This window comes from Catharus ustulatus, chromosome 4 (assembly GCF_009819885.2).
Source record: "Catharus ustulatus isolate bCatUst1 chromosome 4, bCatUst1.pri.v2, whole genome shotgun sequence".
Taxonomy (NCBI): Eukaryota; Metazoa; Chordata; class Aves; order Passeriformes; family Turdidae; genus Catharus; species Catharus ustulatus.
In genome coordinates, this window is record NC_046224.1 from 21904965 (window position 1) to 21930942 (window position 25978).

Genomic DNA, 25978 nt, shown 5'->3' on the forward strand with positions numbered 1-25978 from the left:
GTGACGAAAGATCATCATGAACACTATAAATTGCTGCATAATTTTAGCTCTGAAGAAAAATCTGAAGAGTTTTAAATACCATTTTTACTGGCAATGACCCCCACACACTCCACCTTGTATATTTTTCCTAGGAAATATTAGCAGCACAGTGCCCAAGTCCCATCTCTTTCTGCTCCCTTGTGTTCACTGCCTTGCACCACCCTGTTGTAGGAGAAACATGGTCCAAGGTGAAACATCATCCTTGTCGCTGCAGAAGGTTTCCAGGTCGCTAACAGAGAATGGCAACTCAGAATTAGCAAGAACATCAAGATTGCCAGAAAATTAGCAGAAGGCTCATAGCTATACTGAGTCTCTAAAGTCTCTAAGAAGAAGCCAAGCAGCCATTTCATTACAGCCACACTTTGAATGCTCTTGCAGTGGTGTAAGGAAAGCCAAAAATTATCAGTGCTCTTCTCAGTAATGCCTTGAAAAGTATTTGTGATGGAGAAGAGACAAGTGACACATTTGGGGATGGTTTCTCATGCGAGATCCTTTAGGTTCTCAGGGAGCAGAAGGGGCAGGCTGCTCCACAAGGAAAAGCAGGAAAAGCTGGGCACTGCAGAACCACACCATCACCAACACAGGCACAGCACCTGAGCAAAGCCAGTACAGCAGTCACCGCAGAACCACAAATCAAGTCCAAGGTCAGTCAGGAAACACAAGAAGATTCATCAAAGCTGTGCTGCTCACTGCACAGCTCAGGCTCAGAGCAAGGCTGAGGCATCCCCAGGCCAAGGAGCAGGGAGGGTGAATGGGTGGGGGTTCCAGGTGAGGTGCTCAGGGCAACTGCAGCCCACCAGAGCAGTGGGACTCGGCAGCAGCTCGCAATACTCAGTTTCCCATGTCAGGGCCATGAGTCAGCTTCCATGGCTGCTGCTCCAAGTTTTTCACCTAGCAACAAGACAGACGGATGGATAGGGGGTGTTAGGGGGGATGTTGAAGCAAAATGAGATGAGAAAGACAGAAACCAAATTGTCAGGGAGATTAAGAGAAAGATGTGGTGCCTGAAGCTACTTGAGCTTCTAAAGGACAAAGTTTGTGAGTAGCAGTGTCCCTTCTGCACTTCAGCCTTCCTGGGAAAGCATGGGGTGAGGGACACATCCAGCTCCCTCTTGAGCTACACTGCAGGTCTTGGGGTTCCTGTACTTTGATCTGCATGTCAAAAGCTCTGCACCAGCTCATCTATGACCAAAGCCTTTGTCATTTGCAGTGCATGAACTTACCCCAATTCTGGTTTTTGTCAGGCAGCACAAAGTGCTCTGTCAAGGGGTAGCCACGAGGCAGTTCTTGCCCTGCTCACTGAGGAATGACAGGTGAGCACTACCATAGCTGATTTTCAGCTGGTTGAACTGAAGCTGCTGGGAGGGTTGGAAGGCACGACACCAAGAGCTGCCCAGGGCATGCACCCCATCCAGAGCCAGAGCCCTGTACACTGTACCCTCCCCCAGGACACACCATGCTGCAGCCTTTCCTGCTGGTGTCAGGCTTAGGATCAGGGAGAGTAGCCAGGCTGCTTCACTACCTCTTCCCAGAGGAAAGGGTGCTTTCAGAGACTTGAGGGTCAGCACTAGGGAAGGCTGTGCCTCCTCAAGCTCTAAAAAAAGGACTTTGTTCCCGCTCAGCAATTTTTTCCCATCTGGGCTAAATCCACTCTTAGAAAGAGATAGCTCTATCTCCAGGGAAACAGGCTCTCTGCGCTCACAGGGACTCAGCCAGCTCCCCCTCTCCTTTGGCTATGGGGTCACTCAGCAGTGAGGCTGAGGCACCCAGGCACTGTGGGGCATCAGCCTCATAGGGCCACCCAGGTCTGGAGCTCTGTGAGCACAGGATGCTCCAAGGAACATGTGCTGGTCTCTATGTTGGAGCCACACAGCACCTTTGTGAGCTTGCCCAGCTCTGGAGAGCTCACACAGAAGTGATTACAGAGATTGACCGTGCTCAGAAGTCTCTCATTACTGAGGGTGACTCGTGCAGTCTGCTTTGAATCTTCTTATTTGCCCAAAATAGCTTCATGTTCTCAGCACCAGTTTTCTTTGCAAAATCATTCACTGCCCTCCTTCCCACCACAGAGAGCCAGACGCATCCTGCTCACCAATAAGTCCTCCCCAGCTGCACAACACCAACCCTGTGCCCCTTCACAATCACCCACCATCCTCTCCCCTTCTGGGTACTGCAAGTCCATGGGATGCTTTGGGCAAGCTGGGGAGCCAAAACAGCTCAGAGGGAGTCAAGGTGACATGACAAGAGCAGAGCTCATTGCAGAGCCCCACAGGCCCCCTTTTCCAGTTAGCTCAGCCCAGTTTTCACCTCCTCCCCATGACTGCCCAATCTCTGGGCAAACAATTCATGTCATGGTAGAGGAAGACTTCACCTAGCAGTTTTTTGTTGTCCTCTCTCTAGGGTCAACCCTCAAATCTGAGACTCTAGGAAATTACCCCAGCAGCTACATTTTGGGGATCTGAGAGAACTGCTTTGCACTAACATCTGAGCTGGAAAGGAAACAAGTCCACAAGCGTCTTCTGAGCCATAGTCCCCCAACCCATGCATGGCCATGATACCTCTCCAATGGGTACTGTCCCAGTTAACTTACCCTTCCCTTCTCTGGGGACCAAATTCCAAACCTATGGCCTCTGCTTCTATGCTCAGAAGCAGAGACAGCCAATGCACCCCAAATTGTGTTGCAGGAGAGTTATACCCAGGTTTCCACACAGCCCTGCCATTAGGTCTGCCCTGTTGGGACCCCAGTCAAAGAGGAGCACACATGGGCAGCAGACACGCTGCCTTCCTACCCCCCACCCCCCGACTTTGGGGCAGAGCACAGTGCAGGAGCCCAGCCCTGACACCCCCTGAGTTCGTTGCAGGATCTGTGCCTTATCTCGCCTCAGCATCTGAAAGCAGACTTTGGCTAAGTCCTACATGCTGCTATTTAAAGTAAGCCAATTTGTATTCATTCTGCTCGCTACATTCACCAGTTGTTCTGAATTGTGTTTGAAGCTGAAGGGAAGAGGAAATGTACAACAAGAAAAAATTATACACTGGTAAATTTTGTGCTAATCCCTTCTCCTCCCATTATCGCTTCCCCTTTTTTTTTGGGTTTCTTTTTGTTTTCTCTGGTTTATGTATTATTAGCTTTAGCATAATTTTGACTGAGAAAATACGTAGCTGATAGGATGGACTAATTACACTACCTAGAAGAATTAATTACACCATCTGTGACTGACAGTGGAGCCTGACTTGTTGCTTCCTGGTAGGTGGAGCTACACCACCAGCTGCCCCGAATATTTCCCTGTAAAAGGCAAAAGAGAAATTACTGTTGGAAACATCGTTTAAAAGCCATTACTTCTCTTTTTTAGCAATTTAACATCATTGGGTGACCTAGCTGGGCTGGCCGAGTCAGGGATGAGGCTCATTTGCCTTCCCTTGTGATCTTTCTACCAATATTTCTACACATATCCTGGCCCTCTGTCACTAGCAATTAGGGGGCTCAGCCAATCCTAGGAGCTAAAATGAGCCAGGTAAGTGGCATATTGGGGTTCATGTCCCTAAAGCTACCCTCCTCTTCTACCTCTTCCCATCACCTGGAATCACCTCTCTAGATGAAGCCATCCATGAGCTGGAGCCAGGCTTTGTATGCAATCTGGCACAGCCTTTATATGTTTTGGGGGTTGCACTAACAGTGTGAAGACTGGGATCATCACAGGACATCCAATGCCCTGACTCTGCCTAGTGTCATCACAGACTCCCAAGATCAGCATTGCTGATGGGTGGGATGGGATGGCATTCACTGTGCATGGAAAAGAAGTCAGCACACCTTAGGGGAAGCAGGGACCTGGAGGAAGTGAGATTTTGCCTTCCTGGAAAGACTGCATCTCTTATGTGTTGAGCCACAGAGTCCCAACTACCTGCTGCTGCCCTGCAATGGACTCTGGTTGCAGCCACCAAAGGACCCTGGCAACTCTAGTGTCTGCAGCCAGCTGAGGATCTGTCCTGGTTTATATTCTGGCTGAAAACGGGCCTGCTGAAAATTGTCATGGCTGAATGTATGTGATGGAAGATCTGTGCGGATGCACAGCCATGAATGTATGCTTTCAGCTAAGGGAGAGGAGTCGTGCCCACATGGGTCAGGAAATTTTAAGTAGTCATGCTTTAAGGTAGCTGTTCCTGCCCTTTTTGCCTCCAGCTCAGCTGCAGTTCTTTTCCTCCCACTCGTCTTTTAAGCCCACTCAATTTACACAGGGTTAGCTGCAGTTATGTTAGAGCAAACCTCTTGCTTGCATAAACACATTCCTAAGCAAAATTCAACATACAACTGTACATATACCCCCTTGCTATTGTGTGGCTGGCACACATGGACAAAAAACCTCACTCTCCAGTCCTTGATCCCTATTTTTAACTAGGGTTCTGGTTTCTCTCAGTGCTGAACAACTTCGTGCAGTGATCCTTAACCTGAGAAACCTGAATTCTTCTCTAGATAATCAAGGAACAGCTTGAGTGATCCACTAAGACCTTTTTTTTGCCTGACTCAGTTTTTGCCCTGGGTCTTGAACAGCATCCAAACCATATATGGGTTAAGTCTCTAGGAAACACACTAGCAGGACACAGACAGATCCTGGGGAATTCCCAGGCGCTCACAGGGGAGGTGAGCTTTATTTTGGAACAGATATTGGGAAAGATCTGTGATGGCAACAAAGGACTGTCAGTGCACAAAGATGCTCCAGCGTTAACCTGTGAGTAGGGTGTTGAGACCAGCCCACAACTCTCTAAAGGGCTTTTTTAACATCATGAAATTCCTTGGTGGGTGCTGAAATACCAAGGTACTAGTCCTGCACTACCAGAGCATGAACTCATGTCTGGCCTATAAAAAATATTTTAATAGATGCACTTCACATAGGACAAACTTCCTGAAATCCTTCTCTTTTGAAAAGGAGAGAAGATACAAAATTTGGTAGTTTTTCTTTCTTCCTCCTCAGGTAATCCTTGTGCTCATTGAATCAAATTCTCCACCTCCAACTTGAGAATGCTTTTCTTTACAGCCTATGGCCACTCCCAGCTCCAAGGTCATGCCACTTGTTTCTCTTGGAATGACTATTTTCTGCATCTTGCCAATTTCTGTATATGTGGGTGAAGGGTGGAAGAAGAGCAGGCTGGAGCAGAGCTGGAGAGCAGAAAGGAGGTGTGGCAGTGAAGAAAGAGGAACAATAAGCCAGAGAGGGTCTAAGGGTGTCTGTATGCAGTAAAAGGACATCTGATGAAGCGGTACAGTCACTGGGGAACAACAGGAAAAATCTGGGGAACAACAACAGCAATGCAATGAGTGAGCAAAATGAGAGAGGAAAAGAGGAGCAGATGCATGGAGAAATGACAGGGAGATGCCAGTCTGCCGTTCGCAATTCTGGAAATAGTGACGGGGTGAAGGATTTGGACCTGCTACAGGACATTCAGGCACACGTTTTTCAAGAAGATGTTCCTGCATTTTCAGCTGGGTATTTCTGTGACCTTGAAATGTCACTTTATTTCTTTATACTTTCCCTTACTTACCTGTCATTTACAGATAGTGATAATATTTCAATCACAAGAGCATGAGCATACTTAAGCAAAAAGCTTTAAGATCATGGGTGAAACTGCAAAGTATTGTAAGAATCAGATTTCACACATGTACAGACATGCTCAAATGACCTCATATATTGATAACGACATGTATGTAGATTCAAATATATCACAAAGATATGTATGCCTTATTTATTTAGGCCAAGCTGACATTTCATGGTTGCCTAGTTACCAGAGAACAATAATGAGAATCTGCTTAGTATATATTGCATGATGAAGGGAAGGGAGAGGGCAGACAGGTATTCTGTCAGACACAACCACTTATGGGGTAGGTCAGCCCTTTTGGTGGGAAACATAGAGAAAGGCAAAAGAGCTCAGAGCTGAAAGGAATTCAGACAGGGAAGCAATAAGCTGGGCCACGAGGTATGTGTGGGTCTCAGGATTCCCTTAGCACATCTGTGAGCATGTCAAAGCTCGGGTCAGTGGAAGCTGTGAAATGTTCATTACTTTCATGACATATTCCAAGTCTCAAGTTAAACAGACATTGGGGACATCATAAGTGGTTACAAAATCTGCCTTTACTTACACCAGACCTCTACCTTCATCCACACCAGTACTGGCACCCTTTCTTCAGAACAAATGTCTTTGCCAACTGTAAGGAAGATAGAGCTGAACACAAAGGCACCAAAAAAGTGCATTATTCCCTTCCAACTGCATTAATTTTCTCCAAGATTTGCTTCCACTGTAGCTCCAAACCATTTCAAAATTTGCTTGGCCTGATTTTGTAAACTCATGGAAGAGCCTTAAGGTTCAGAAATGCATCTGACTGTTTCATTTCATGTTAATGGTAGTCTGTGTAAATTTTTTGATGGAAAAAAAAAATCTTTCTCAGATTGACATCTTGTGTTGCCAGATCTCATACAAGCTCAGAAAGCTTAATGAGAGAGCTTGAATTCATCCCAGGACACCCTTAGAGCGGTTTATGGTTCAACATTCCCTTCAGATAGAGATTCTGGAGTTCAGTCTTCCCTGAAGGCACTTCTAATAGACGACAAAGAGGTTAAGACAAAATTTAAGATATAGTGTATTTGTCACTACCCATATATTAAAAATAGAATTGCTAAGCTTAGAGACAAAAAAGAGGCTTTTGCTATAGTTAAGCTGCCAGAAGTTCACTCTCTGCATCATCCAGCTTAAAAGATGCTAGAACACAGTCCTTGTACTAAGGATCCAAATCTCAGGCAAGACCCTTGTCCTGAGTATTTCTCAGACACATACTGGATATGCTATTTACCTTAAATACAAAACTCCCTCACAAAGTTCCACTGAGAGTTAAGGCTTCTTTCCATACTCCTCAATCTCCAAGAACTCCCTATGACTCATAACATTAATATTTAATCAAGCTATGTTAACATTTCTTCCAAATTATTATTGACTGTCCTAACTTTAGAAAGGCTGCTGTTGTCCCTTGATCATATCTAGGAACAACTCCTGACAAGATAGTTAAAAAACCTCTTTGCTGGTGAAGTTAAATACCAATGTTTAACTTGGCTCCAAACAAGCCATTTTAATGTTTTTAAAGAAATATTGCTAAGACTGTCAAAGCATATGTCTGGTACTGGACCCAAAGGACCACCTTGCCCAGTACTCTGAAGCAAAGCAAAGGCTTAGGAGAAGACAGAGCAAATATACAGTGATCCTTCTCCCACTGTATTCTCCCAACAGCCAAATATCTGTGGCTGAGAGTTTTCTGTGCCAAAGATCACATCTGCATCAATGAGTTTAGTAGATCTTAATGGCCTTCTTTTTTTTTTTCCATAAATGTGTCAAGATGCTTTTAGAATTATTTATAATTTTGTCCTTCACACCATCCAATGAATTCCACAATTTATGCATGCACCAGATGAAAAAAAAGTGCCTCTTTTTGATTTTGACTGATAAATCTACTGGGGATTCCTACTATTCATATTAAGAGAAAACAGTAATTTCCTATCCATCTCTGTGATCCTCCTAGACCCCTGTCATGCCCTACTCAGACATCTCTTTTCCAGGCTGAAAGTCCTAACACCCTACCAAATAAAAGGGAGGATTCAGGTCTTGCTGAACTGAGATACTGAAAAGCATGCAGAAGCATAGAAAATTACATATATATATATAGTATGAAGTATAGTATGAAGTAGATACACATTATACAAACATATTAATGAAATTAGTACATGCAGTCCATTGCAGGCTCTTGATGAAGATGGGACAGAAAGGCAAACAATCAACCTTGGAGAGAACAGCGCTTGGGACAAATCATGCTTGCCCACTATGGAAGGATGTTGCTACGTCAGAGCAGTAAAAGCAAACTTTTTTCATAATTTAAACTAGTTTCAGCTCAGATAAAGCTGATGCTAGAATCAGCTGTGCTGCCACAGACATCACATATCTGCTGTATTTCTATCCAGCCAATTACACATAAAGCTGGAACCTACTCAACAAAAGTGGCTCTGGTTGCCTAAAATCTGACCTAAATTACAGCTCCAGCAAATTTTAGATCAAACTTAACTGACAAAGTTTTTAAACTAACTTGAATTTTGGAGGTCTGGAGTTTGAGTTTTTTTCTGTACTCATACAACCAGGTAAGTACAAAATACTGCTTTTTAATCTCCTCTGCAGGACAAAAGATGCCTCACCAATCAACCAACCTTCTGGGCTGTGCCATAAATCATGCTGGGAGTCAAGTGCACAACATACAGGAACTAAAGAAACTACAGAAGAAAGGCAAAGACTTGAAAATGTCCACTGGTAAATTACAACTGAACTTTACTTCCTAGCCTATACCCACAAAGGTTGTGGCAACTAAAGCTTGTGAGATATTGAAGTTGACCCTTGACTATTACTGTCTACCTACTTAGCAAGGCTTATTTACTTCATGTTCATCATGCAATCTGAAATCATCCAATAATAACTATTCTAAATAAGTCAACCACATTTTCATATTTAATGTACATACTGTAGCTAAATAAAACCACTTTTGAGGGGTAAATAATTGCAGAGGAAGAGAAAAATTCAAGAGCGTAGGCTATGAAGATGCACTTTCAGCTGAAATTTTTTAACAAGCAATTAGTTGAGGCAGAAAAGCAGGAAAACTGTTCTTACATGGCTAAATCAACACTAGAGGAGGTTTCACACGAACTGTGGTAGATAAGTAGAAGAAAGCAAGGTGGTACATGAGGGGAGGGGTCAGGAGGGGGTCATGGTCTAAAAGATGTAACAGACAAGAAAAAGGAACCTGAACCATAAAGTTGCCTCAGGGTGAGTCTAGGGGCAAGTCCTTTGAATTCCTCTGCTGAACAGCTTTTGCATTTGTAGTGGGAGGGTAGGACTTACAAATGAGGTATTGCAAGGATTAATAGAGTGAAGACATTTAGGAATGTAAGTGCAATACAGCCAGCCTCAAAGACTGAAGAAACCCAGGAGCTGGACCCAGAAAAGTCACTACAAGGTCTTCATATTTTTCCCTCTGGAAACACTGCTGTTTTTGAACAGTCTTTGGAGCACTCAATTCCCAGCTCCCCAACATGTAACACTTACAGAGTCACCAGCACTCCCAAAAGCAGATGGACCACCTCTGGAGTGACTGGCCACTTAGAGATGCAGAAAATCCAGCTCCTCCCCACAAGTGTCAGTAATTCCCTTTGCTCCACACACCTCCTCATCTGCAAGACCAGTAGTGAATTATTAACTTCTCAGCCCCACCTCTCCTGATGTTGTCCTAGCTCACAGGATTTACTTTCTACTTCTCCCCCTTATTCCTCAGCCTGCCTCTGCTGAGATTCCTCTTTGTTCTACAACCACAGCCTACCACATAGGTTGCAGTGAACCAAGGTGGAATAGGATGGGGTGAATCTACTCAACCTCAGCAGCATTCAAGACTTCCTGATTCTTTATTGCCTGGGGGAGAGAAGGGTTTGGAATTTCACTTCTTCCCTCTTCTCCACCTACAATGCTAAAAGTGAGTGGAGTAAAATGAAGTCAACCCATTTTACCCGAAGGTGACAAGGGAGGAGCACTGCCCAGAATATCTGTTCCTCTACTGTCTACCCACAGGAGGTCCACTGTCCTTCCTCCCAGTTTAAAAACAGTTTTCCAGTCTTTTTCAATCCACCAAAAAACAGTAGCCACCTCCTCAATGAAACTAGGGTCATGGTTGAGAGCTATGAACTGTCCTCTGGCATCTAGTGTGAGGTGATGAGGGGACCTTTTTAAACCAGAGCAGCTAGGTGGGCAGGCTAGGCAAGGCCAAAAAAGAGTGTGAAATAATGAAACAATGCAAGAATCACCTCCTGAATCACACAGGAATTGCTCCATTGGAGAAAAGAGAAAAGCATACCTGGAGAAAGATGTTGCAATAGACAAAGAGGATCTGAATTTAAAAGTAAGGGTTTTTCTGAAAGTATGGTTGAGACAATTGGTATGTGCAGGCCACACAGGTTTATCCTATATGTAGTGAAACAACCTTGGGGTTTGCTCCCACAGAAACAGCCCTGCCTGGATTTGAACGACAGTGGATGAGCAGCATGAGGAAACAAAGCAGGAACTGTGTCGGTGGCTCAGCAGACAGCGCTCTGTCACCAGAGACAGCTCTGGATGAGCACGTCCTGTAAGACTGTATCTGAGGATGCTGTCTGCCAGATGGCCCCAAATTCTTCCCAAGGCTTTGGAGTTTGTCATGATTTCATCCTTTTTTAGGACTATGAAGCCCTGCCTCATGCAAAATGAGGTTTCACTTGCTTTGAGCAGTGGTAAGGCAGTGTCTCCGAGAGCTTGGGAGACTGATGTTTCTATCCAGTATTTGCAGATAACTCTGCTCATACCAAGAGCAGCTACCACATGCTCTTATTTCAAGCAGGGATGAAGCATGTCTTCCCAGGCAGTAAGAAATATGCTCCAGGGAGGGGCAGGTTGGGTCAGGAATATGGTCAGTTCAGGAAAAGGCCAGGAAGCAGTGGTTTGTAAAGCCAGAGTGGTCTAGGACCATGTCTGATGGCAGGGGAGGAGGACACCACCAAAGCAACATGATGTGCAAGGGACCAGAAGTGATTAAAAGGACGAAGAAAGAGGAAAAGATCAAGTGGAAATAGGAGGAAGTTGAGAGGCAGAAAAAACATTAGATGATATGGAAAATGCAAGCTGGATAAACACTGTTCCATCCCCACTCCTTACTGAGCAAAAGCACTTTGAAAATAAGTCATTATTATTATTATTACAAACATAAAGAAATAATCCCACTTTTGCTCTATCATCTGTCCGTTTGGTTGAGAAATGTCAGATGCTCAGGGAGGGGAGGAGGAAAGGTTGACATCAGACAACATCCATTTGTAAAATTGTATCTGCCAGTTTCCCAGCAGCTGCGATCTCCAGTTAATATCAGGAGTGAATGTGAAAGGTTAGACAGAGGGGAGCTGGGGGTGGAGGAATGATGATTTCCAGTTCTCCCCAGCAATTCTTGGCACGAAAGCCAGCACTTGATAATGAATTGACTCAGTCACTAACTCACATAGGCTCCCTCCCTAGTAATGGACTCCAGTCTCATTAGCAAATACAATTGACAGTAAAAATAAACACACTTGCACCCTCCCCCTCGTGTGCTGCTGACACAGCCTTGATTGACAGATCTCACAAGTACATCAATGAAAGGAGAGGACAGTTGCTGTTATCAGTCAGCTTGAACACAGAATGGAGCTAATAATAATATCTTACTTTTACACAGTTTCTTTCTGTCACGATCCAAAGCACCATAGAAAACAGAGCAGTCTAGCAAGCTCTGAATGGTTTGCAGTAAGTAATTCTGAGAAGGAACTTCTCTGTTCAGTTGCTCAAAGGAGTCATACTTTAAATTTATTAATTTTCTGCTAGCACTGACAGTGAACAATACCCAGAGTTAACAGCCTAGAAAAGAGAACAACAAAAAGCAGCCAGGCTTTGTTTTGTTTGCAAAATAAACAAATCTCAAATAGTTCCTTTGGTTCTGAAGCACGACTGCACATACCTGGGCCTTATCCTAGTGATGAAGTATTCTGGCAAGCCTCAGGAAAAATTTTCAAAGACGTTATGCCTGAGTTATCTGAGAATGAAAGGGGGAGAGATGGAAGAAAGTATCTCTACAGCCTTTAAACAAATAATTAATCAGATCTTTTTGCACTACTGAAGTGCAAGTAGAGATCACACTTCCATGAGGAATTGTCATTACACCAGTTCATAAGAAAGAAAAAGATATTCATCATTTCAGAAGTGTGCCTAGGCATTAGCAATGTACACATGCAGCAACACCACAACATTATGCACAGAACATGCCTAGCAGTCTGCAGTGGCAGATGCCATTTTATACAGAGGCAAAGATTATACATTGCAAAAATCCCAGCACAGAGCCATTATGCACATACTCCACAGGCTATGTCTGAAGGCAATATTTAGAACAAGAGCTGTATGCAAGTCTCCCAGCACGCCGTGTTCAGTGTGCATTATCCCACTTCATGCTACTCACTGCACAGATCCTCCTGCCCAAACTGTCAGCTGCAATCTCACCAAAAAGGGCAAGAGAGTTCCCCTCATGCTTAATATCTTGGAGTCTGGAGTGTGGTTTCACTCCTTGGTGAGAAGGTTTCTGACAAGGCCCCACATTTTCCACAGCGGCAGAATTTTCTATGGAATACATTTTATTTCCTCTTAAACTGCAGGACTGCATTCTTCAGATAATGACATTCTACTCTAAGATTGTAAAGAAATCTTAAAATACCAGATAGATGTAATCTGATGCCATGCTGCCCTCCTGAATCCACAATCAGCATGGAAGCACCCTTTTCCACTCCCCTCCAGGGAGGTCTTATGCCTGAGCTCTGTGGTTCTTCAGTACATGAAAAAAAGGCAGAAAATCTTCCCTTTTCCTTACTGGCATCTAATGTTAATTAAAATAAAATTATTAGAACTATTATGTTCCCTTTATTAGAGAAAACAGATGAACAAACCAGGGGTTCCTTAGACCCAGTACAGACAGTGGCTGAATTGCCAAACACCAAGTTACCATTGATTCTCTCATTGCATTCTCCATCAGCTAGTTCAGCAGTGAACAGCAACCAGTACAAAAACTCATTTCACATTGAAAAGAGAGATGCAAAACATTATAATTTTATATGTAAATACTTTTACTTTTTTAACAAATAATTTTTCTACAAGTTATACATGCCATGCAAAGTAAAGAGTTTTCCAGCAGCATTAAGACCCAGTCATTGGGTTTTGAGTTTTGTTTCTAGCAGCTGGATGGCAAGACCATCTCAGACCTGGTTCCAGCCCGGCTGGTTCTTGCCCAGTCATTTCTTATCTCTTCTGCTTACTCAGCACACTCCATCTATTGCCATATATTTCCCAGCAATGCTTCTATACAGTAATATGTGGACATCAGCTTGTGGACTTGAAAGAAAGGGCATCAGCTCAGCTAAACCGGCAGTAATGAGTAGTATTAGGGACTAGAGGGTGCCAAAATCTCAGTCCCCTAGAGGCTGAAGATAGCATTTTCTGCATAGATGAAGGTCCTGAGGAAGGAGAAAAAAAGTGAAAGGGTTTCTTTAGGAAGGAGGAAGAAGAGGAAGGAGAAATGAGCCAACCCCCACCTATAAGTTCAAACCATCAAGAACACACCTATTCTTCCTGAATGCTTTGATGTAGAGATGGAAAGACATCATTTTTTGTTCCCAGGCTAACCATGACACCATGTTTTGCACAAAAACCCATCTGTTGTTGATGTTCAGTGTGCTCGACAGTTCTCTATTCCCCTCCACCACAAGCTGTTGTTGTGGGGTTCAGTTCTTCTCCTCCCAAATCTCATTTGCTTTCTGCAGCCAACAAGCTGCAGCTCTGAATGACTCCTAAAGAGAACAGAAGATTGCAGTTCCTGATCTTGCTGATGGAAGAATTTGCTTTGTAACCTCTACCTTTTTTCTTCTAGCATACAGGAATTCCTCTGTGTACAAACACCCCTTTACTTTTGTAGCCAATTGCCCCAAATTCTTGCTCCTCCTACTTCCTGGGTAGCATTCAGCATATCCTGCCTCCTAGGCCAGACCCTTCTGATAACATCAGATGAATAGAATAGGAGAAGTTCTATAATAGAAAATTTTGTTTGCTTTAAAAGTATATTTATCATATTTGCCAGTGTGCAACAGAGAAGATTTAATTAGCCAGTGAAGCTCGCCTTTGGTATGTTTTCATGAATACAGTAAGAGTTTTGATGCATGACTTCAGGCTACTACAACAAAGAAAGAAAACACACCATGAAATTAAGAAACATAATAATATACAAGAGAAGACACTTGGCTGCTGTTACACATTTCACTGAGAAATAGGCCACCACCAAACCTGCATCAAGCTGCCTAAATCTGGGGATGTATTTTAATTCAAATTTTTGCACTGCAGTCTCAGTTAAATGCTGGAAAGCAGTTAACTGCAAGTGAGCTGCTGCACAAGACCCTGGGCAGAAATTAGGAGAGGGAAGAAAGCACGGGCAACTAAATAAATGACACTGATGTGACACATTAACAAAACCCCGAGGTTATTTTGCATTATTTTGACAGCAAGAGCTGCAAAAAGAATGCTGTGCCAACCAGGACAACACCAGAACACAGCATGACCCTGCCCATATTTCTTCCATGCTCCCTCTATAGGTCTGCAGAGATCTGAAGCGAACTCACCCAGCAGCACAAGTGTTCACACAGCTCTTCAGAGCACAGGTAGGTCCTCCTGGTGTCAGTGATGTGGTACAGGTGAGTAATACTAAGCGTCAGCATCAAGAGTTAAAGCTGACCTCTTCTAAGCCACTTCAGAAGGGCATCCTTGGGATATCTAAGCCACTTCTCAGTAAAGGAGGTGTTCAGGTCTTCCCAGGTATACCTTTAACCCAGTTCTAACTCCATCACACACGACTTGGTGGGCCTTCTCTGATGAGCAGAAGTTAAATAATACATTTGACTTTGCAGGTATGTCATAAAGATTCATTATTTAACATTTACACTTTCCTGTATGTACTGCTGTGTGATGCCATTTATTCTCTTTCAGTCCTCCATGCTCAGAGGAGAAATCAAACAAAAACCCCCTATTTCAGACCACCCAGAGAAAAAAATATCCAGCCCAAATTTCCAGAAACTGCTTTCAGTTTTATCTACCTTGATTTCTAAACAATAGACTTTTTCTCCTAAGTTTCAGAAATGCTGGTAACATGCAACCTGAAGGAGCAGCAATACATCAGCAAGCTTTATCAGGCATGGTTCTGCTGGCAAACTCCTTACAGCTTTACTGTGCTTGCAGCACCCATTAATGAATTGCCACTTCCACGTAGCACAGAGTGAGAAAGAAAATAACACCTGCCAGCAGACACCTGGGGTTTGCATCCAGGTGTGAGCAGCTGGGGCTCTTTCGCATGACTCGGGTTATGAGGAAGCAACGTTTGGAGCATACGGATGAGGAGCAGTGTGGGAAGGTCTTACCAAAACTGGCTCTGTCACTTCAGGGCTGAAGAGAAGATTTCATTCTGCAAGAGCTGCCAATCTAGTACTTTTCTGCTAGTGATAATATTTCCTAAGTTTATTTTTAAATTTAGTGAAGTATGTGCTACCTAACAATCTATGTCTCTTCAGTCTCAGGAAAAAAAAAGGGAAAAAAAAAGAAAAAAACTACTGAATATCAAGCACTCCAAACCTAAATCAGGTGTAGCCAAATTATAGCTTAATATGTTTCAGGTATTCCATTTAGAGCTTCTGATCTTTCAAGGAAATAGGTTTTCCCCACTGAGAAATGTATATGCAGTGAAATTAAAACAACTTTAGCCCCATGTGAACCAAAAGTAGGTTGGGCATCTATTTTAAATAATCACCCAAATGGTAATTTTTCATGATGGAAGGAAGACCTGGGAAGAAAGGAATATTCTCTTCTTCTAACCCATATGTTCATCTCAAAACTACCGTCTTTGCTAGTCAAGCCTGGGGTGTAGAACGGCACATGGTTATATGCAAAAAACCCAACTGCTGCTATTTGCCATCTTTAGAGACAGGGCAGGGCACAAGTGGCCTGGAGAGTCCTCTTTGAATATTTGTGGCACCAACCAAGTGCTATCTAGCACGAGAGGAAAACAAGATGCCAGGGTGAGGGGGAGAAACCCAGCGTATGTGCAAGCCTTGAAGCTCAGACCCTTCTTCCATCTGAAGTCCATTCTCCCTCTCTCTTTCCTCACTAGGGAGGCAGATCTTGAGGGAATGCTGGTATCCCAGGTGGCCACAGGAGCTGTGTCTCAGATGGTGTGGGATTTCTCCTGCCACCCCACACAGGCCCTCCATGAACAAGAGGAAAAATAAATCCACAGGCAAAGAAGGAAGGCAAGTGCTGCTAAATGGCTCATTGGTTTCTATGGCAACTGGCTCCGCTCTACTCCAGCTGCTTACCCCACAGTCCCTCTGTCACCCTATTTTTAGCTGAGAAATCAAAGAAAAAGGAAAAGTGGTGGAGGTTTGGGAGGAGAGAGTTGGGAGACCTTCTTGGGTATTGCAGAGAGAAGGTTAACATGGATGCAGCCTTGTCTTGCATTTAATCACAAGTTAAATCCTCTGTGGGGAGGCTTCCTATGGGATTCTTCAGACTTGATGCACAGTCAGATCCTACCTTTGCCACATTGCAAAAAAGGCAGCCCAGCCATCCCCTCCTAGGCGTGAGAAGCAGCTGGGCCATGAATTTGACCCAGGCATTAACACCAAAAAACTCAAGAAGAATCTTCTACTAGAGAAAAAAGTCCCCTCCCTCAATCCAACACAATGAAGTGATGGAAGTCAGGACACCAGTATTTTAATAACTCTTTGGTCTGAAAAGTTATTTCTTTTTTTAAAAAATGTTGAATCTGTCCATGATCCCTCTGTCCTTCATGGTGCAAGAAAATCCTCACAATTAATGCAACATGTTTTGCTCGAGTATCTCATTAAGGGAAGAGCCAGAATCACATTTACCTGGGCTGTACCAAGACTAAACTTTAGTTCATGGACTTTGGTGTTGGAGACTCTGGTTGTTAAGTTTCAACATATCTGCTGGTAAATCTAGAAGATATTGTAGCCTGCAGTTTCAGTAAGCATAGGAGTGTGTGTTAACTAAAACATGGATCCCTTGGCCTCTTCTCGCTGACTACAGAATCACCAAATCACAGAATATGCTGAGTTGGAAGGAACCAAGAGGATCATCAAGTCCAACTGCTGGCCCTGTCCAGCACCATCCCCAAGAGTCACACCCTGTGCCTGAGAGCTCTGTCAGGCTTGGTGCTGTGACCACTGCCCTGGGGAGCTGTTCCAGAGCCCAGACACCCTCTGGGTGAAGACCTTCTCCTGATATCCAACTTAAACCTTCCCTGACACAACCTCAGGCTGTTCCCTTGGGTCCTGTTACTGGTCACAACCTGCCTTTCTGAAATGAATGTGCACAAACACTGTGAGGTACAGCTATTTTCACAGATATTTCTAGCTTTATTTCCCTCCTTCTCACTAGAAATTCCAGAAGTTTTATAATGAAATGTTGCAACTATCCTCCAAATAACGCTACTTAAATTCCAAAGAAGGCAGATTGATGCCATAAATGTCTATATTCACTTTTTCCATTTCAACTGCCGTGATTTTTGATACTTACATCCAAGCTGCTCCTGCTAACAGGACTGTGGAAGTCTACCTTTGCACGACACATTTTCACTTGCTGCCACAAGAAGGGATATTGATCTGTGTATCTCTGCTCACACAGCAAGGCTTTCCATTTTGGAGCTGTGATATTGTCGTACTAAGAGGACAAGGAAAAGATCAATGATTTCTAACAATGATCACTTCTAAGAGGAAGAGCATTGGTAAAACGACTTACTTGTCCAAGTATCGCATTTGCAGTCTCTGCAATAAGTTCTATATCCTGGCAGGCATTAACTCTCTTGCTTTTGATAAAAGCAGCATATTGGGAGAGAATCACCCACTTTAGAAATGTTACTGACTATGGCATGTGATGGTATATACTTTATATAAAGTAGGTTGCAGCCTTACAAAACTGTGTAAGAAGTGCCAGGGACCTAGGAAGGCTGGGGGCTCCACAGGGACATCCCTATAGCCTAGCTGAGAAGCAGAGTATCTGGGAGGCACCAGGGCCAACCCCATCCAATGGCATCAGGAGAAGCAGAGTGTCTGGGAGGCACCAGGGGCAACCTCATCCCATGGGATCAGATACCTCTCTGGAGCAGCAGGGCCATGGCCCAGCAGGGCAGAGCTGTGGGGAGCTGGAGCACATCCCTGCTGCAGCATCACTGGGACAGAGGCTGATGGCTCTGGGGGCCTGATGGCGGGGTGGAAGAAGCCCTGAGAAATGCTGGGCAAGGACAATCAGGTCGTTGGTGTCCCCAGAGCCCTTGAGAAGAAGTTGTACAAAGCAGCTCAAGAAACATTTCAATTCCTAGGAATCTGAAGACTGGCTTACTCCATAAAGCTACTGGGATTTTTTACTTCCATTTGTGGCCTCCAGAACATACAGTGGCAACAGACCTCATGGTTTAATCACCACTGTGGGAAGTAGCCAGGTACTGTATTTGCCAATTTTTCTCCAAATGGCCTTTTGCTAGTTTCTGGAAAGACATGAAGAAAAGATGTTCCCAACAAGACCTCTTCTGATACATGCTACTTCAAATATTTCAATCAAGTCCCTTCTGAATGAATTTCATTTCTTGAAGCCACTACCAAGCTCATCCTCCCAGGGAACCTTGTAAAATGCATTATCAAAATCTTCTCAGGCACAAAACAACACACTCACCCTATAACCCTCCTGCACCTCTGCACAGTCTGGGGGACAATCAGGATGAAAACACACACAAGAAAGCAGAGAGAGTCAGGACTACAAATCTTTGTCTGACAGCCTTGGAAAATGAGAGGCTCCTGAGAACAAGATAAGGACACAAGGAAAGGTACAGAGTACTCAAGCACACAATCAGGACTCTTCTGCCAGCACATTTGCTGAAGGCAGCCTCTGGCCAGCTCAAAAGAGATCCATGGGAGAAGAGATCCTTTGCAGTGAGGAGCACTGAAGGCAGAAGCAGAGGTGACCTGAAGGAAAATAGCAAGGCCTTCAGTTCCTCCTTGGAAAAGAGACAGAGAGAAAATGCAAGCCAGTAAGCACACATGCATTCACAGGATGGACAGCAGCCTCTGCTGGGTGGTGATGGACAACCTCACGTCCTGAGCAATAAATGAAAGGGTGAGTGACTCCTTTTAAAAGGGGTAGTCAAGGACGGAAGTGAAAATAATCAAATGTGCATCTGCACTTGCCTCTGCAGGTTCGATAGAGAGGTGGAAGCTCTTTGACTGCCAGACAAGTGGCTTTACTGAGGAACTGTCTCCCATTTGCAAAATTGGAGGCTATGATCCTGACCTTCCTTGTAGAGCACTTTCATAACTACAGATGGAAATAACCAGCCCTAGGTGGTGATTCTGATCATCATTTATTCTGTTTTCTGACAAGAGGAGTGTACAAGCACTTTGAAATGAAATGTGTCTGCACATTTAATATTAATTTATGGAAAGTACTCATGTGCAGTCTTGACATTTGTTTTTCCACATATACTAGCAACAGGAAACTCAAGCCTTTGAATGCTTGTAAGAAATGAGCACACATGCAAACAATGCTGACAGAAGATGATTTTCTTTAAAACCTGACTATTTTCACTTCTTCTGCATTTCTCATTTGTCCTTATTCAGCACATTTTAACATGCAAATGTTATCCTGAAAGGTCATAGGAAACTCAGATTGTCAAATAAAGCTGAGGCACTGCAAAGATGGTACTTGGTAATACATACAGACTGAAACTGATACAGATATATGTAGAGAAATCTTACAGCGGTCTGACCATAGTGTGAAGTCTGACAAAAGAATCCTCAACTTACCAATGGGGACCCTCAGTCTTATCCACCATAAACTAGAAGACTCAAGTCAAAAAGGAAAAGCCATATTAATTATCAAACATGAATTGGCTCCATGGCATAGTCTCTCATATCTGTACTTCCAGATAGTCCATGGCAACAGGGTTACAGTAGTTTCACGAATACAAGCCGCACGGATTATAAGCCGCACTTCCGGTGCCTCGACAATGTTGCTGTCTTTGTCAATAGATAAGCCGCACCCCGAATATTAGCCGCACTTTCGTTCGTCGCAAGAATCCGTGCGCAGCTTTCACAAATTGGCCAATTAGTAACAGGATCGCGGCATAGCGGGCTTTACTGGCTCGGGGCGGGGCCAGGAAGGCTCGGCCCGCTCATGGTTGCCGACGGGGCCGGGTAGCCCAGCTCAGCGCCACGGCTCGGCGGAGCTGGCCGGGTGGTGCTGCCGCCGCCGCCGGGCTCGCTGGCCCCCCTCTCCCGTCAGCACCGCCCCGCTGCCGCGTTCCCTAGCCCTGCCGGCGGCCTGCCACCGCCCGGCTCGCTGGCCGCCGCCGCGTTCCCTAGCCCTGCCGGCGGCCTGCCGCCGCCCGGCTCGCTGGCCGCCGCCGCGTTCCCTAGCCCTGCCGGCGGCCTGCCGCCGCCCGGCTCGCTGGCCGCCGCCGCGTTCCCGAGCCCTGCCGGCGGCCTGCCGCCGCCCGGCTCGCTGGCCGCCGCCGCGTTCCCTAGCCCTGTCGGCGGCCTGCCGCCGCCCGGCTCGCTGGCCGCCGCCGCGTTCCCGAGCCCTGCCGGCGGCCTGCCGCCGCCCGGCTCACTGGCCGCCGCCGCGTTCCCTAGCCCTGCCGGCGGCCTGCCGCCGCCCGGCTCGCTGGCCGCCGCCGCGTTCCCTAGCCCTGCCGGCGGCCTGCCGCCGCCCGGCTCGCTGGCCGCCGCCGCGTTCCCTAGCCCTGCCGGCGGCCTGCCGCCGCCCGGCTCGCTGGCCGCGCCGCGTTCCCTAGCCCTGCCGGCGGCCTGCCACCGCCGCCGCCCGGCTCGCTGGCCGCGCCGCGTTCCCTAGCCCTGCCGGCGGGCTGCTGCCGCCGCCGCCGCCCGGCTCGGCGGCCGCGCCGCGCCGCGTTCCCTAGCCCTGCCGGCGGCCTGCCACCGCTGGCAGGCATGCTGGCCGCCTCGCTGCTGCGTTCACGTACTCGCCCTGCCGGCGGGCCAGCCGCTGCCGCCCCTGCCAGGCTCGCTGGCCGCCCCCTCCCGTCTGCACCGCCGCCGCGTTTCCTCGCCCTGGCCGGCACTGCAGGCCCCCGCACCGCCGGGCTCCCCCACGCTGCTGGCCCCGATTATGCTGGGCTTCCCCCGCTGCCAGGCAGCCCCACCCGCCGGCCTTCCTGCTTCTGCCATGCTCCCCTGCACTGCTAGCCCCAGTTCTCCCGGGCTCCCCCGCCCTGCTGGCCCGGGCTCTGCCGCCCCCCTGCCCCGCCCTGCTGGCTCAGGCTCTGCCGCCCGCCCCCCACACTGCTGGCCCCGCCTCTGCCAGGCTTTCCCACCTCTGCCGGGGCCGGCTGGGCTCCAGCTTGGCTTGGGGCTGCCGCGGGCTCTCACTTCCGTGTTGGCAGCTTTTAGAATTTTGTTAATAGATTAGCCGCCCCGGAATATTAGCCGCACTTCCGGGTTTCCACCAAAATTTTGGTCAAATTGGTGCGGCTTGTATTCGTGAAATTACTGTACACAAAACCTCTCAGTCCGGCTGACACAGCCTAAAACTCGGCACTGACTCCTTCACTGAACTGCCAGGACTGTCAACAAACACATGCAGAGCAGCTACAAGTCTTATTTGCTCTGCAGAGCCCTTGGATAAATGCCTCCTTAGAATGGTCCTCAGGATGACTGAGCTACAAAGCTGGTGGGTGCCAGTGACCACTCCAACACCTGCTGTCTCACTAATGCTCTCAAATCCCTCATTCTCACAGGGAAGCAAGATACATCAAAAATACAGAGATAGGAGACTCTCTCCTGGAGAGGGAAATAAGCTTTTTGGAGTGTCCCATCCAACAGTTCAGGGGAGTACTAAAGGAAAGAAAGGTGAAAATCAGAAAAACAGCTTTTGTTCCTTTTTTGTAAGAACTGCTAAGCTTTTTTGCATTAAAGAGATGTTCCTTTGTTAAGGGTAACTCCACGGCTATCAGATCTCTTTTAGCAATGTCATACATGGATGTTTATCACCTGCTATGTTAGACTTTGCCTGAGCTCAGTCTCCTTGATGTCAAGCAAGAGTGACTTGTAGGTCCTAGTCCAGGTGTTGTGCCATTTGTGTGCTTTGCATTCTGGGCACAGAAACAGAGGAACTGAGTCTTGAGGCTCTTTGTTTTCTCATCAGTTGTTTTAATGAAGCAGAATAATTCCATTACTCTATACAGAGGGAGCAGGCAGTCTATCTTGTCCTTCTGAGGTCTGTTTGCTGGATCATAATTTGCAGTGGTGATCTTGAAAAAGCTGGCACAGTTTACAACCAGGCACTCTTCAGAAAGGAGATATATCACTGAGAATTACTTGCTTATCAGGTCACTCGCCCCATCATCCAGTGCAAAAGCCCTGTAAGGTAATTTTCATTCCACCTGGTGTCCTAAATCCATGTCACTCTGATGTTGCAGTAAAGGAGTTCATTCACTTTATTTGCATCCTTAAAACTCCAGCCACACCTTGGTACTCAGTGACCCTGGTTGCCTTGGCTGCGAAGAGATGGTAGGGGCATTTCAGGATCTTGTGCCAGCAAAAGAAGCAGCAATAGAATGAAAAAGGGAGGAGGATGCTGTGCTACTCAAGACATCCAGGAAAGACATTATGCAGGTTACTAGAAACATCCTGCAAGAGAAGCAGACTTCTAGGTATTTTTTCAGAGACTGGCAGTGTCTGAACATCACAGGATGATGATGTTGTGATTACTTTAGTACTTCAGCATCTCCACCAGGAAACAGCTCACAAGGTGCTTACACTGAAAAGCAGTAAACAGCTGGCTGGAAGTTAGAATTGCACAGCAGCAATGGTCCACAGGAGACATCCAAATACCAAGCACAAGCACACACTGGAAGCATTCAAAACATATGAGCAACTGTGGCTCATCCCTTAATATAGGCTTTTAACTGCATCAATGAAGACTCACTTCAGAGAAGTAATGGGCTAACACACATCCTGACAAGTTTGGCAGACACTAGACTTCTTTAAGGGTATTGATGTTCCCTGATCTCTCTCTCCTTCCCCATGCTGCACAGGCACATCCTTTTCTCCTTATGGTCTGTGTTGATGGATCCTCAAAGAGTTTTCTCAGGGGTGTACTACTTTGAGACACCTTTGCAGCAAATGACATGGAATCATTCAGCAAGAGACAAAGGTCACACATCCAGCTGTGAAGTGGGCTAGTAACATCATGCTGCGTGATTCCTAAAACCGGCTGTAATAATGGGGATAATGTAAGGGACTGACATAACAGCAATCTGACGATTTAGTGTTGCTATGCAACTTGAGTTGGGAACAGACTTTTGCAGTTGCTTCTTACTTGTCCATTGAATGCTCAGTGACAGTGTCTGGCAACCTTCTCCACTCATCACTTTACCTAAAGCAGCAAGAATTCATGTGCAGGTTTTGTGCCAAGGTGCCCTCTTCAAGCCAGTAAGCAAACTGAGATGCAGACACTTACAATCCTTTTTCCAACCTGAATAATATTCCTGTTGTGCTACACACGCACATAAACAGCTACATACCTTCACACACATTTTTCTTTCCTCTTATTCACTGCATATCTTCCCCTTCTTTCTTTCTCATTTTAAGGTCATCATGAAGATGACCTTCTTGTCAAAGAAGAGCAATGTCTTTGGAAGCTTTTCCCTGGCCATGTCATGGCTATTGTCACACCAGTTCACACTGCTTTCTCACTTTGTACATGTGATTCCTTCAGACCTTTCCATCTTTCTCCCAACTGTTTTCTCAGACTCATAAAAATTTGGAATAGATATAGTACTTGCTCCATCTTGTTTTATTCATCTGTCCTGAAAGTGCCTTGACCTGTCTTGAAACAGACGAGTTTTAAAAACCCCAAGCCATGACACCTTCAGCCCTTTCCTTGGGACTCTGAAAGACTGACAAAACTCAGTGGTTAAGGAAGCTGACCTGCTCATCTCCCTGGCTGAAACCTGACTGCTCCTAGTGACATCTCTTTGTGCCACCCTCAAAAACTTTCCCTTGCATGCTGGTATCACCTGAACATCGAGGCGATGACTATTCTGCATCATGAGTAATTCATTCCCTATGATCCTTTGTTATCATTTCCCAGACCTCACTCAATTTGTTGCTTTTCTTTGAATTCCTGTGCTTTCCACAATCTGTTTTGTGGTGTTGCTTGTGTGATGTTTAATAGCCGCAGCTCAGAGTTGGCTGCATTTCAGTGGTAGGAGGGGGAACACAGGGAACTGTGAACTGAAACTCTGTATAATGTTGCTAGAGATGAGAACAAGTAAGGGAGTGTTTGCTATACACGCTATCTCCAGAAAAACATCTTTGCAAACGTGTATCTGTGCAGGCACTGTGGCGATAGGGATTACGTTATGCAGAGGGGAACAGCAGCTGACTGACATAGAGATTTGCAGTCCATATTGATGTTTCACAATCGTGCATCTGTCTGCAGAACAGCCATGAAGCTCTCGAAGTCATTGCACTAAAAAAAAAAAAAAAGGGAAGATTAATCAATAACTTCACTCACCCTATTACCACAGCTCAGAGGGTGGAGGAGGAGTGTGTCATAACAGCTCGCACTAGTGAGAAAATTCTAATTGAAACAGTCTTCAACCAGAAAATACCACTTTGATAAAATCAACATTTTTTAAAAAAATTCTAAGTACAAATAAAAAAATCCCTATGTAAAAGGAGGCTGAAACAAAAATTTCAATATTGAAATGCCTGCCATAAAGAAAAAAAATTACAGATTTTCTTTCAAATTAAAACACTATTTTTGAAAGAAACCTTTTATTTTCTTAACATATTTTTCTGCTTGTATTGTTTTTACATTCTTCAGTTAATAATGAGACACTGATGTGCTCAATATCCTGCCATTAGCCTGAAATCAGGTTTCCAGGATATTAAAAACAATTGTTCCCTAACTAGTACCCAGAACAATTCTATTTCAGAGTGCAAAAATTTAAATTGTTCCATTCAGCAGACTAATAAAGCTGCTATTGCTTTTGATAGAAAACTCATTACTTCGTAGAAAAATCACTTGTTTTGAATATAAAATATCACCTGGACCAAATTACATAACAATATTTAATTATTATACTCATAGTATGTTATGTTTCTGGTAGGATTGCATAACGCGGCCTCATATGAGACTTGATTTGGCATTAGCTAACTCTGCATTTCAACTGATTGTGAAATGATACCAAAACTTTATTAATTTTCAAAATAAAGTATCAGTTATTTTTCTGTAAGTATCTAATTGAAATGTTCATAATTTTTTGTTTCCAGGAATACACTGAAAACAGTATTTTATTACTAAAAGTAACAAGACACCTTGAAATCATAAACTTTGACATTTCTCTCAAATGAACATTTCAAGTTTCATCTGGATCTCACTTAACCTGTGATTCATTCTTTGTACTAACTCTAAATCTCCCTATTTGGAATAGCTTTCAGATTGGAGGCCTTGTCAAAAGCAATCATCATAAATTCAGCATGCACTTTATTGTAGCTGGATCAACCAGCATTTGTTGCAAGATAAAGCAGCTAATTGGTACTCACTTTCATCCCAATATTAATACTTTTTTATGCACTCACAGGTTTCTCAAAATTATCCTCATCAGAATATATAAATGAGGATAAAATAAATCAGGATAAATTAAATCAATCTTGCCACCCAACCACACCCAAGAACACAGATTTCAAGGCTGCCACCACAGCCCTGCTCACAAGATCCTGTTGCAGGGAGGACCCGGGATGGGACTGACACTTCTCCTCCATTCCTCTGCTCACCCCATGGCGCATCAGAAGAGCTTGGGCTTCCCTTTCTAACATGTGAAGGCAAGAAGGAAAGAAAAAGCTTTTCTTTCTGAAAGCACAAGTCCTCTTGTTCCTGCCGCCAGCAGCTGCAGTGGAACTGCAACCCAAGGCTTCCACCTAGTGTCTGCCGGCCAGCTCGGCACAACACCCACTGCAACACTGGGGCACCAGGGCTGCCCTGCAGCCCACATCAAGAGCAAAGCCTTGGTGCACTCCTGAGGTGGGAGCATTTTCCTTACAATGCAAAACTAAGCCTCATTGTGAACCAACCAAGATGTCACTTAGAACTAAGCAGCTTCTCGTTTACATGTGGAAAATAAGATTTTTTAAATTTATTTATTTATTTATTTATTTCCCCACATACAGACAATGCTAAAATCCAAGGCTTT

At 45.1% G+C, this 25978-nt stretch overlaps 1 long non-coding RNA gene across 1 annotated transcript; it reads right to left on the reverse strand.

Annotated features, from left to right (window-relative positions):
* Positions 1-21905: 21905 nt before the first annotated feature.
* Positions 21906-25662, reverse strand: LOC116995490. The gene is made up of 2 exons (XR_004417745.1): positions 25563-25662; positions 21906-24252 (listed from the first exon to the last, which is right to left on the reverse strand). It is a non-coding gene; the product is annotated as an uncharacterized LOC116995490 (long non-coding RNA).
* Positions 25663-25978: the final 316 nt, after the last annotated feature.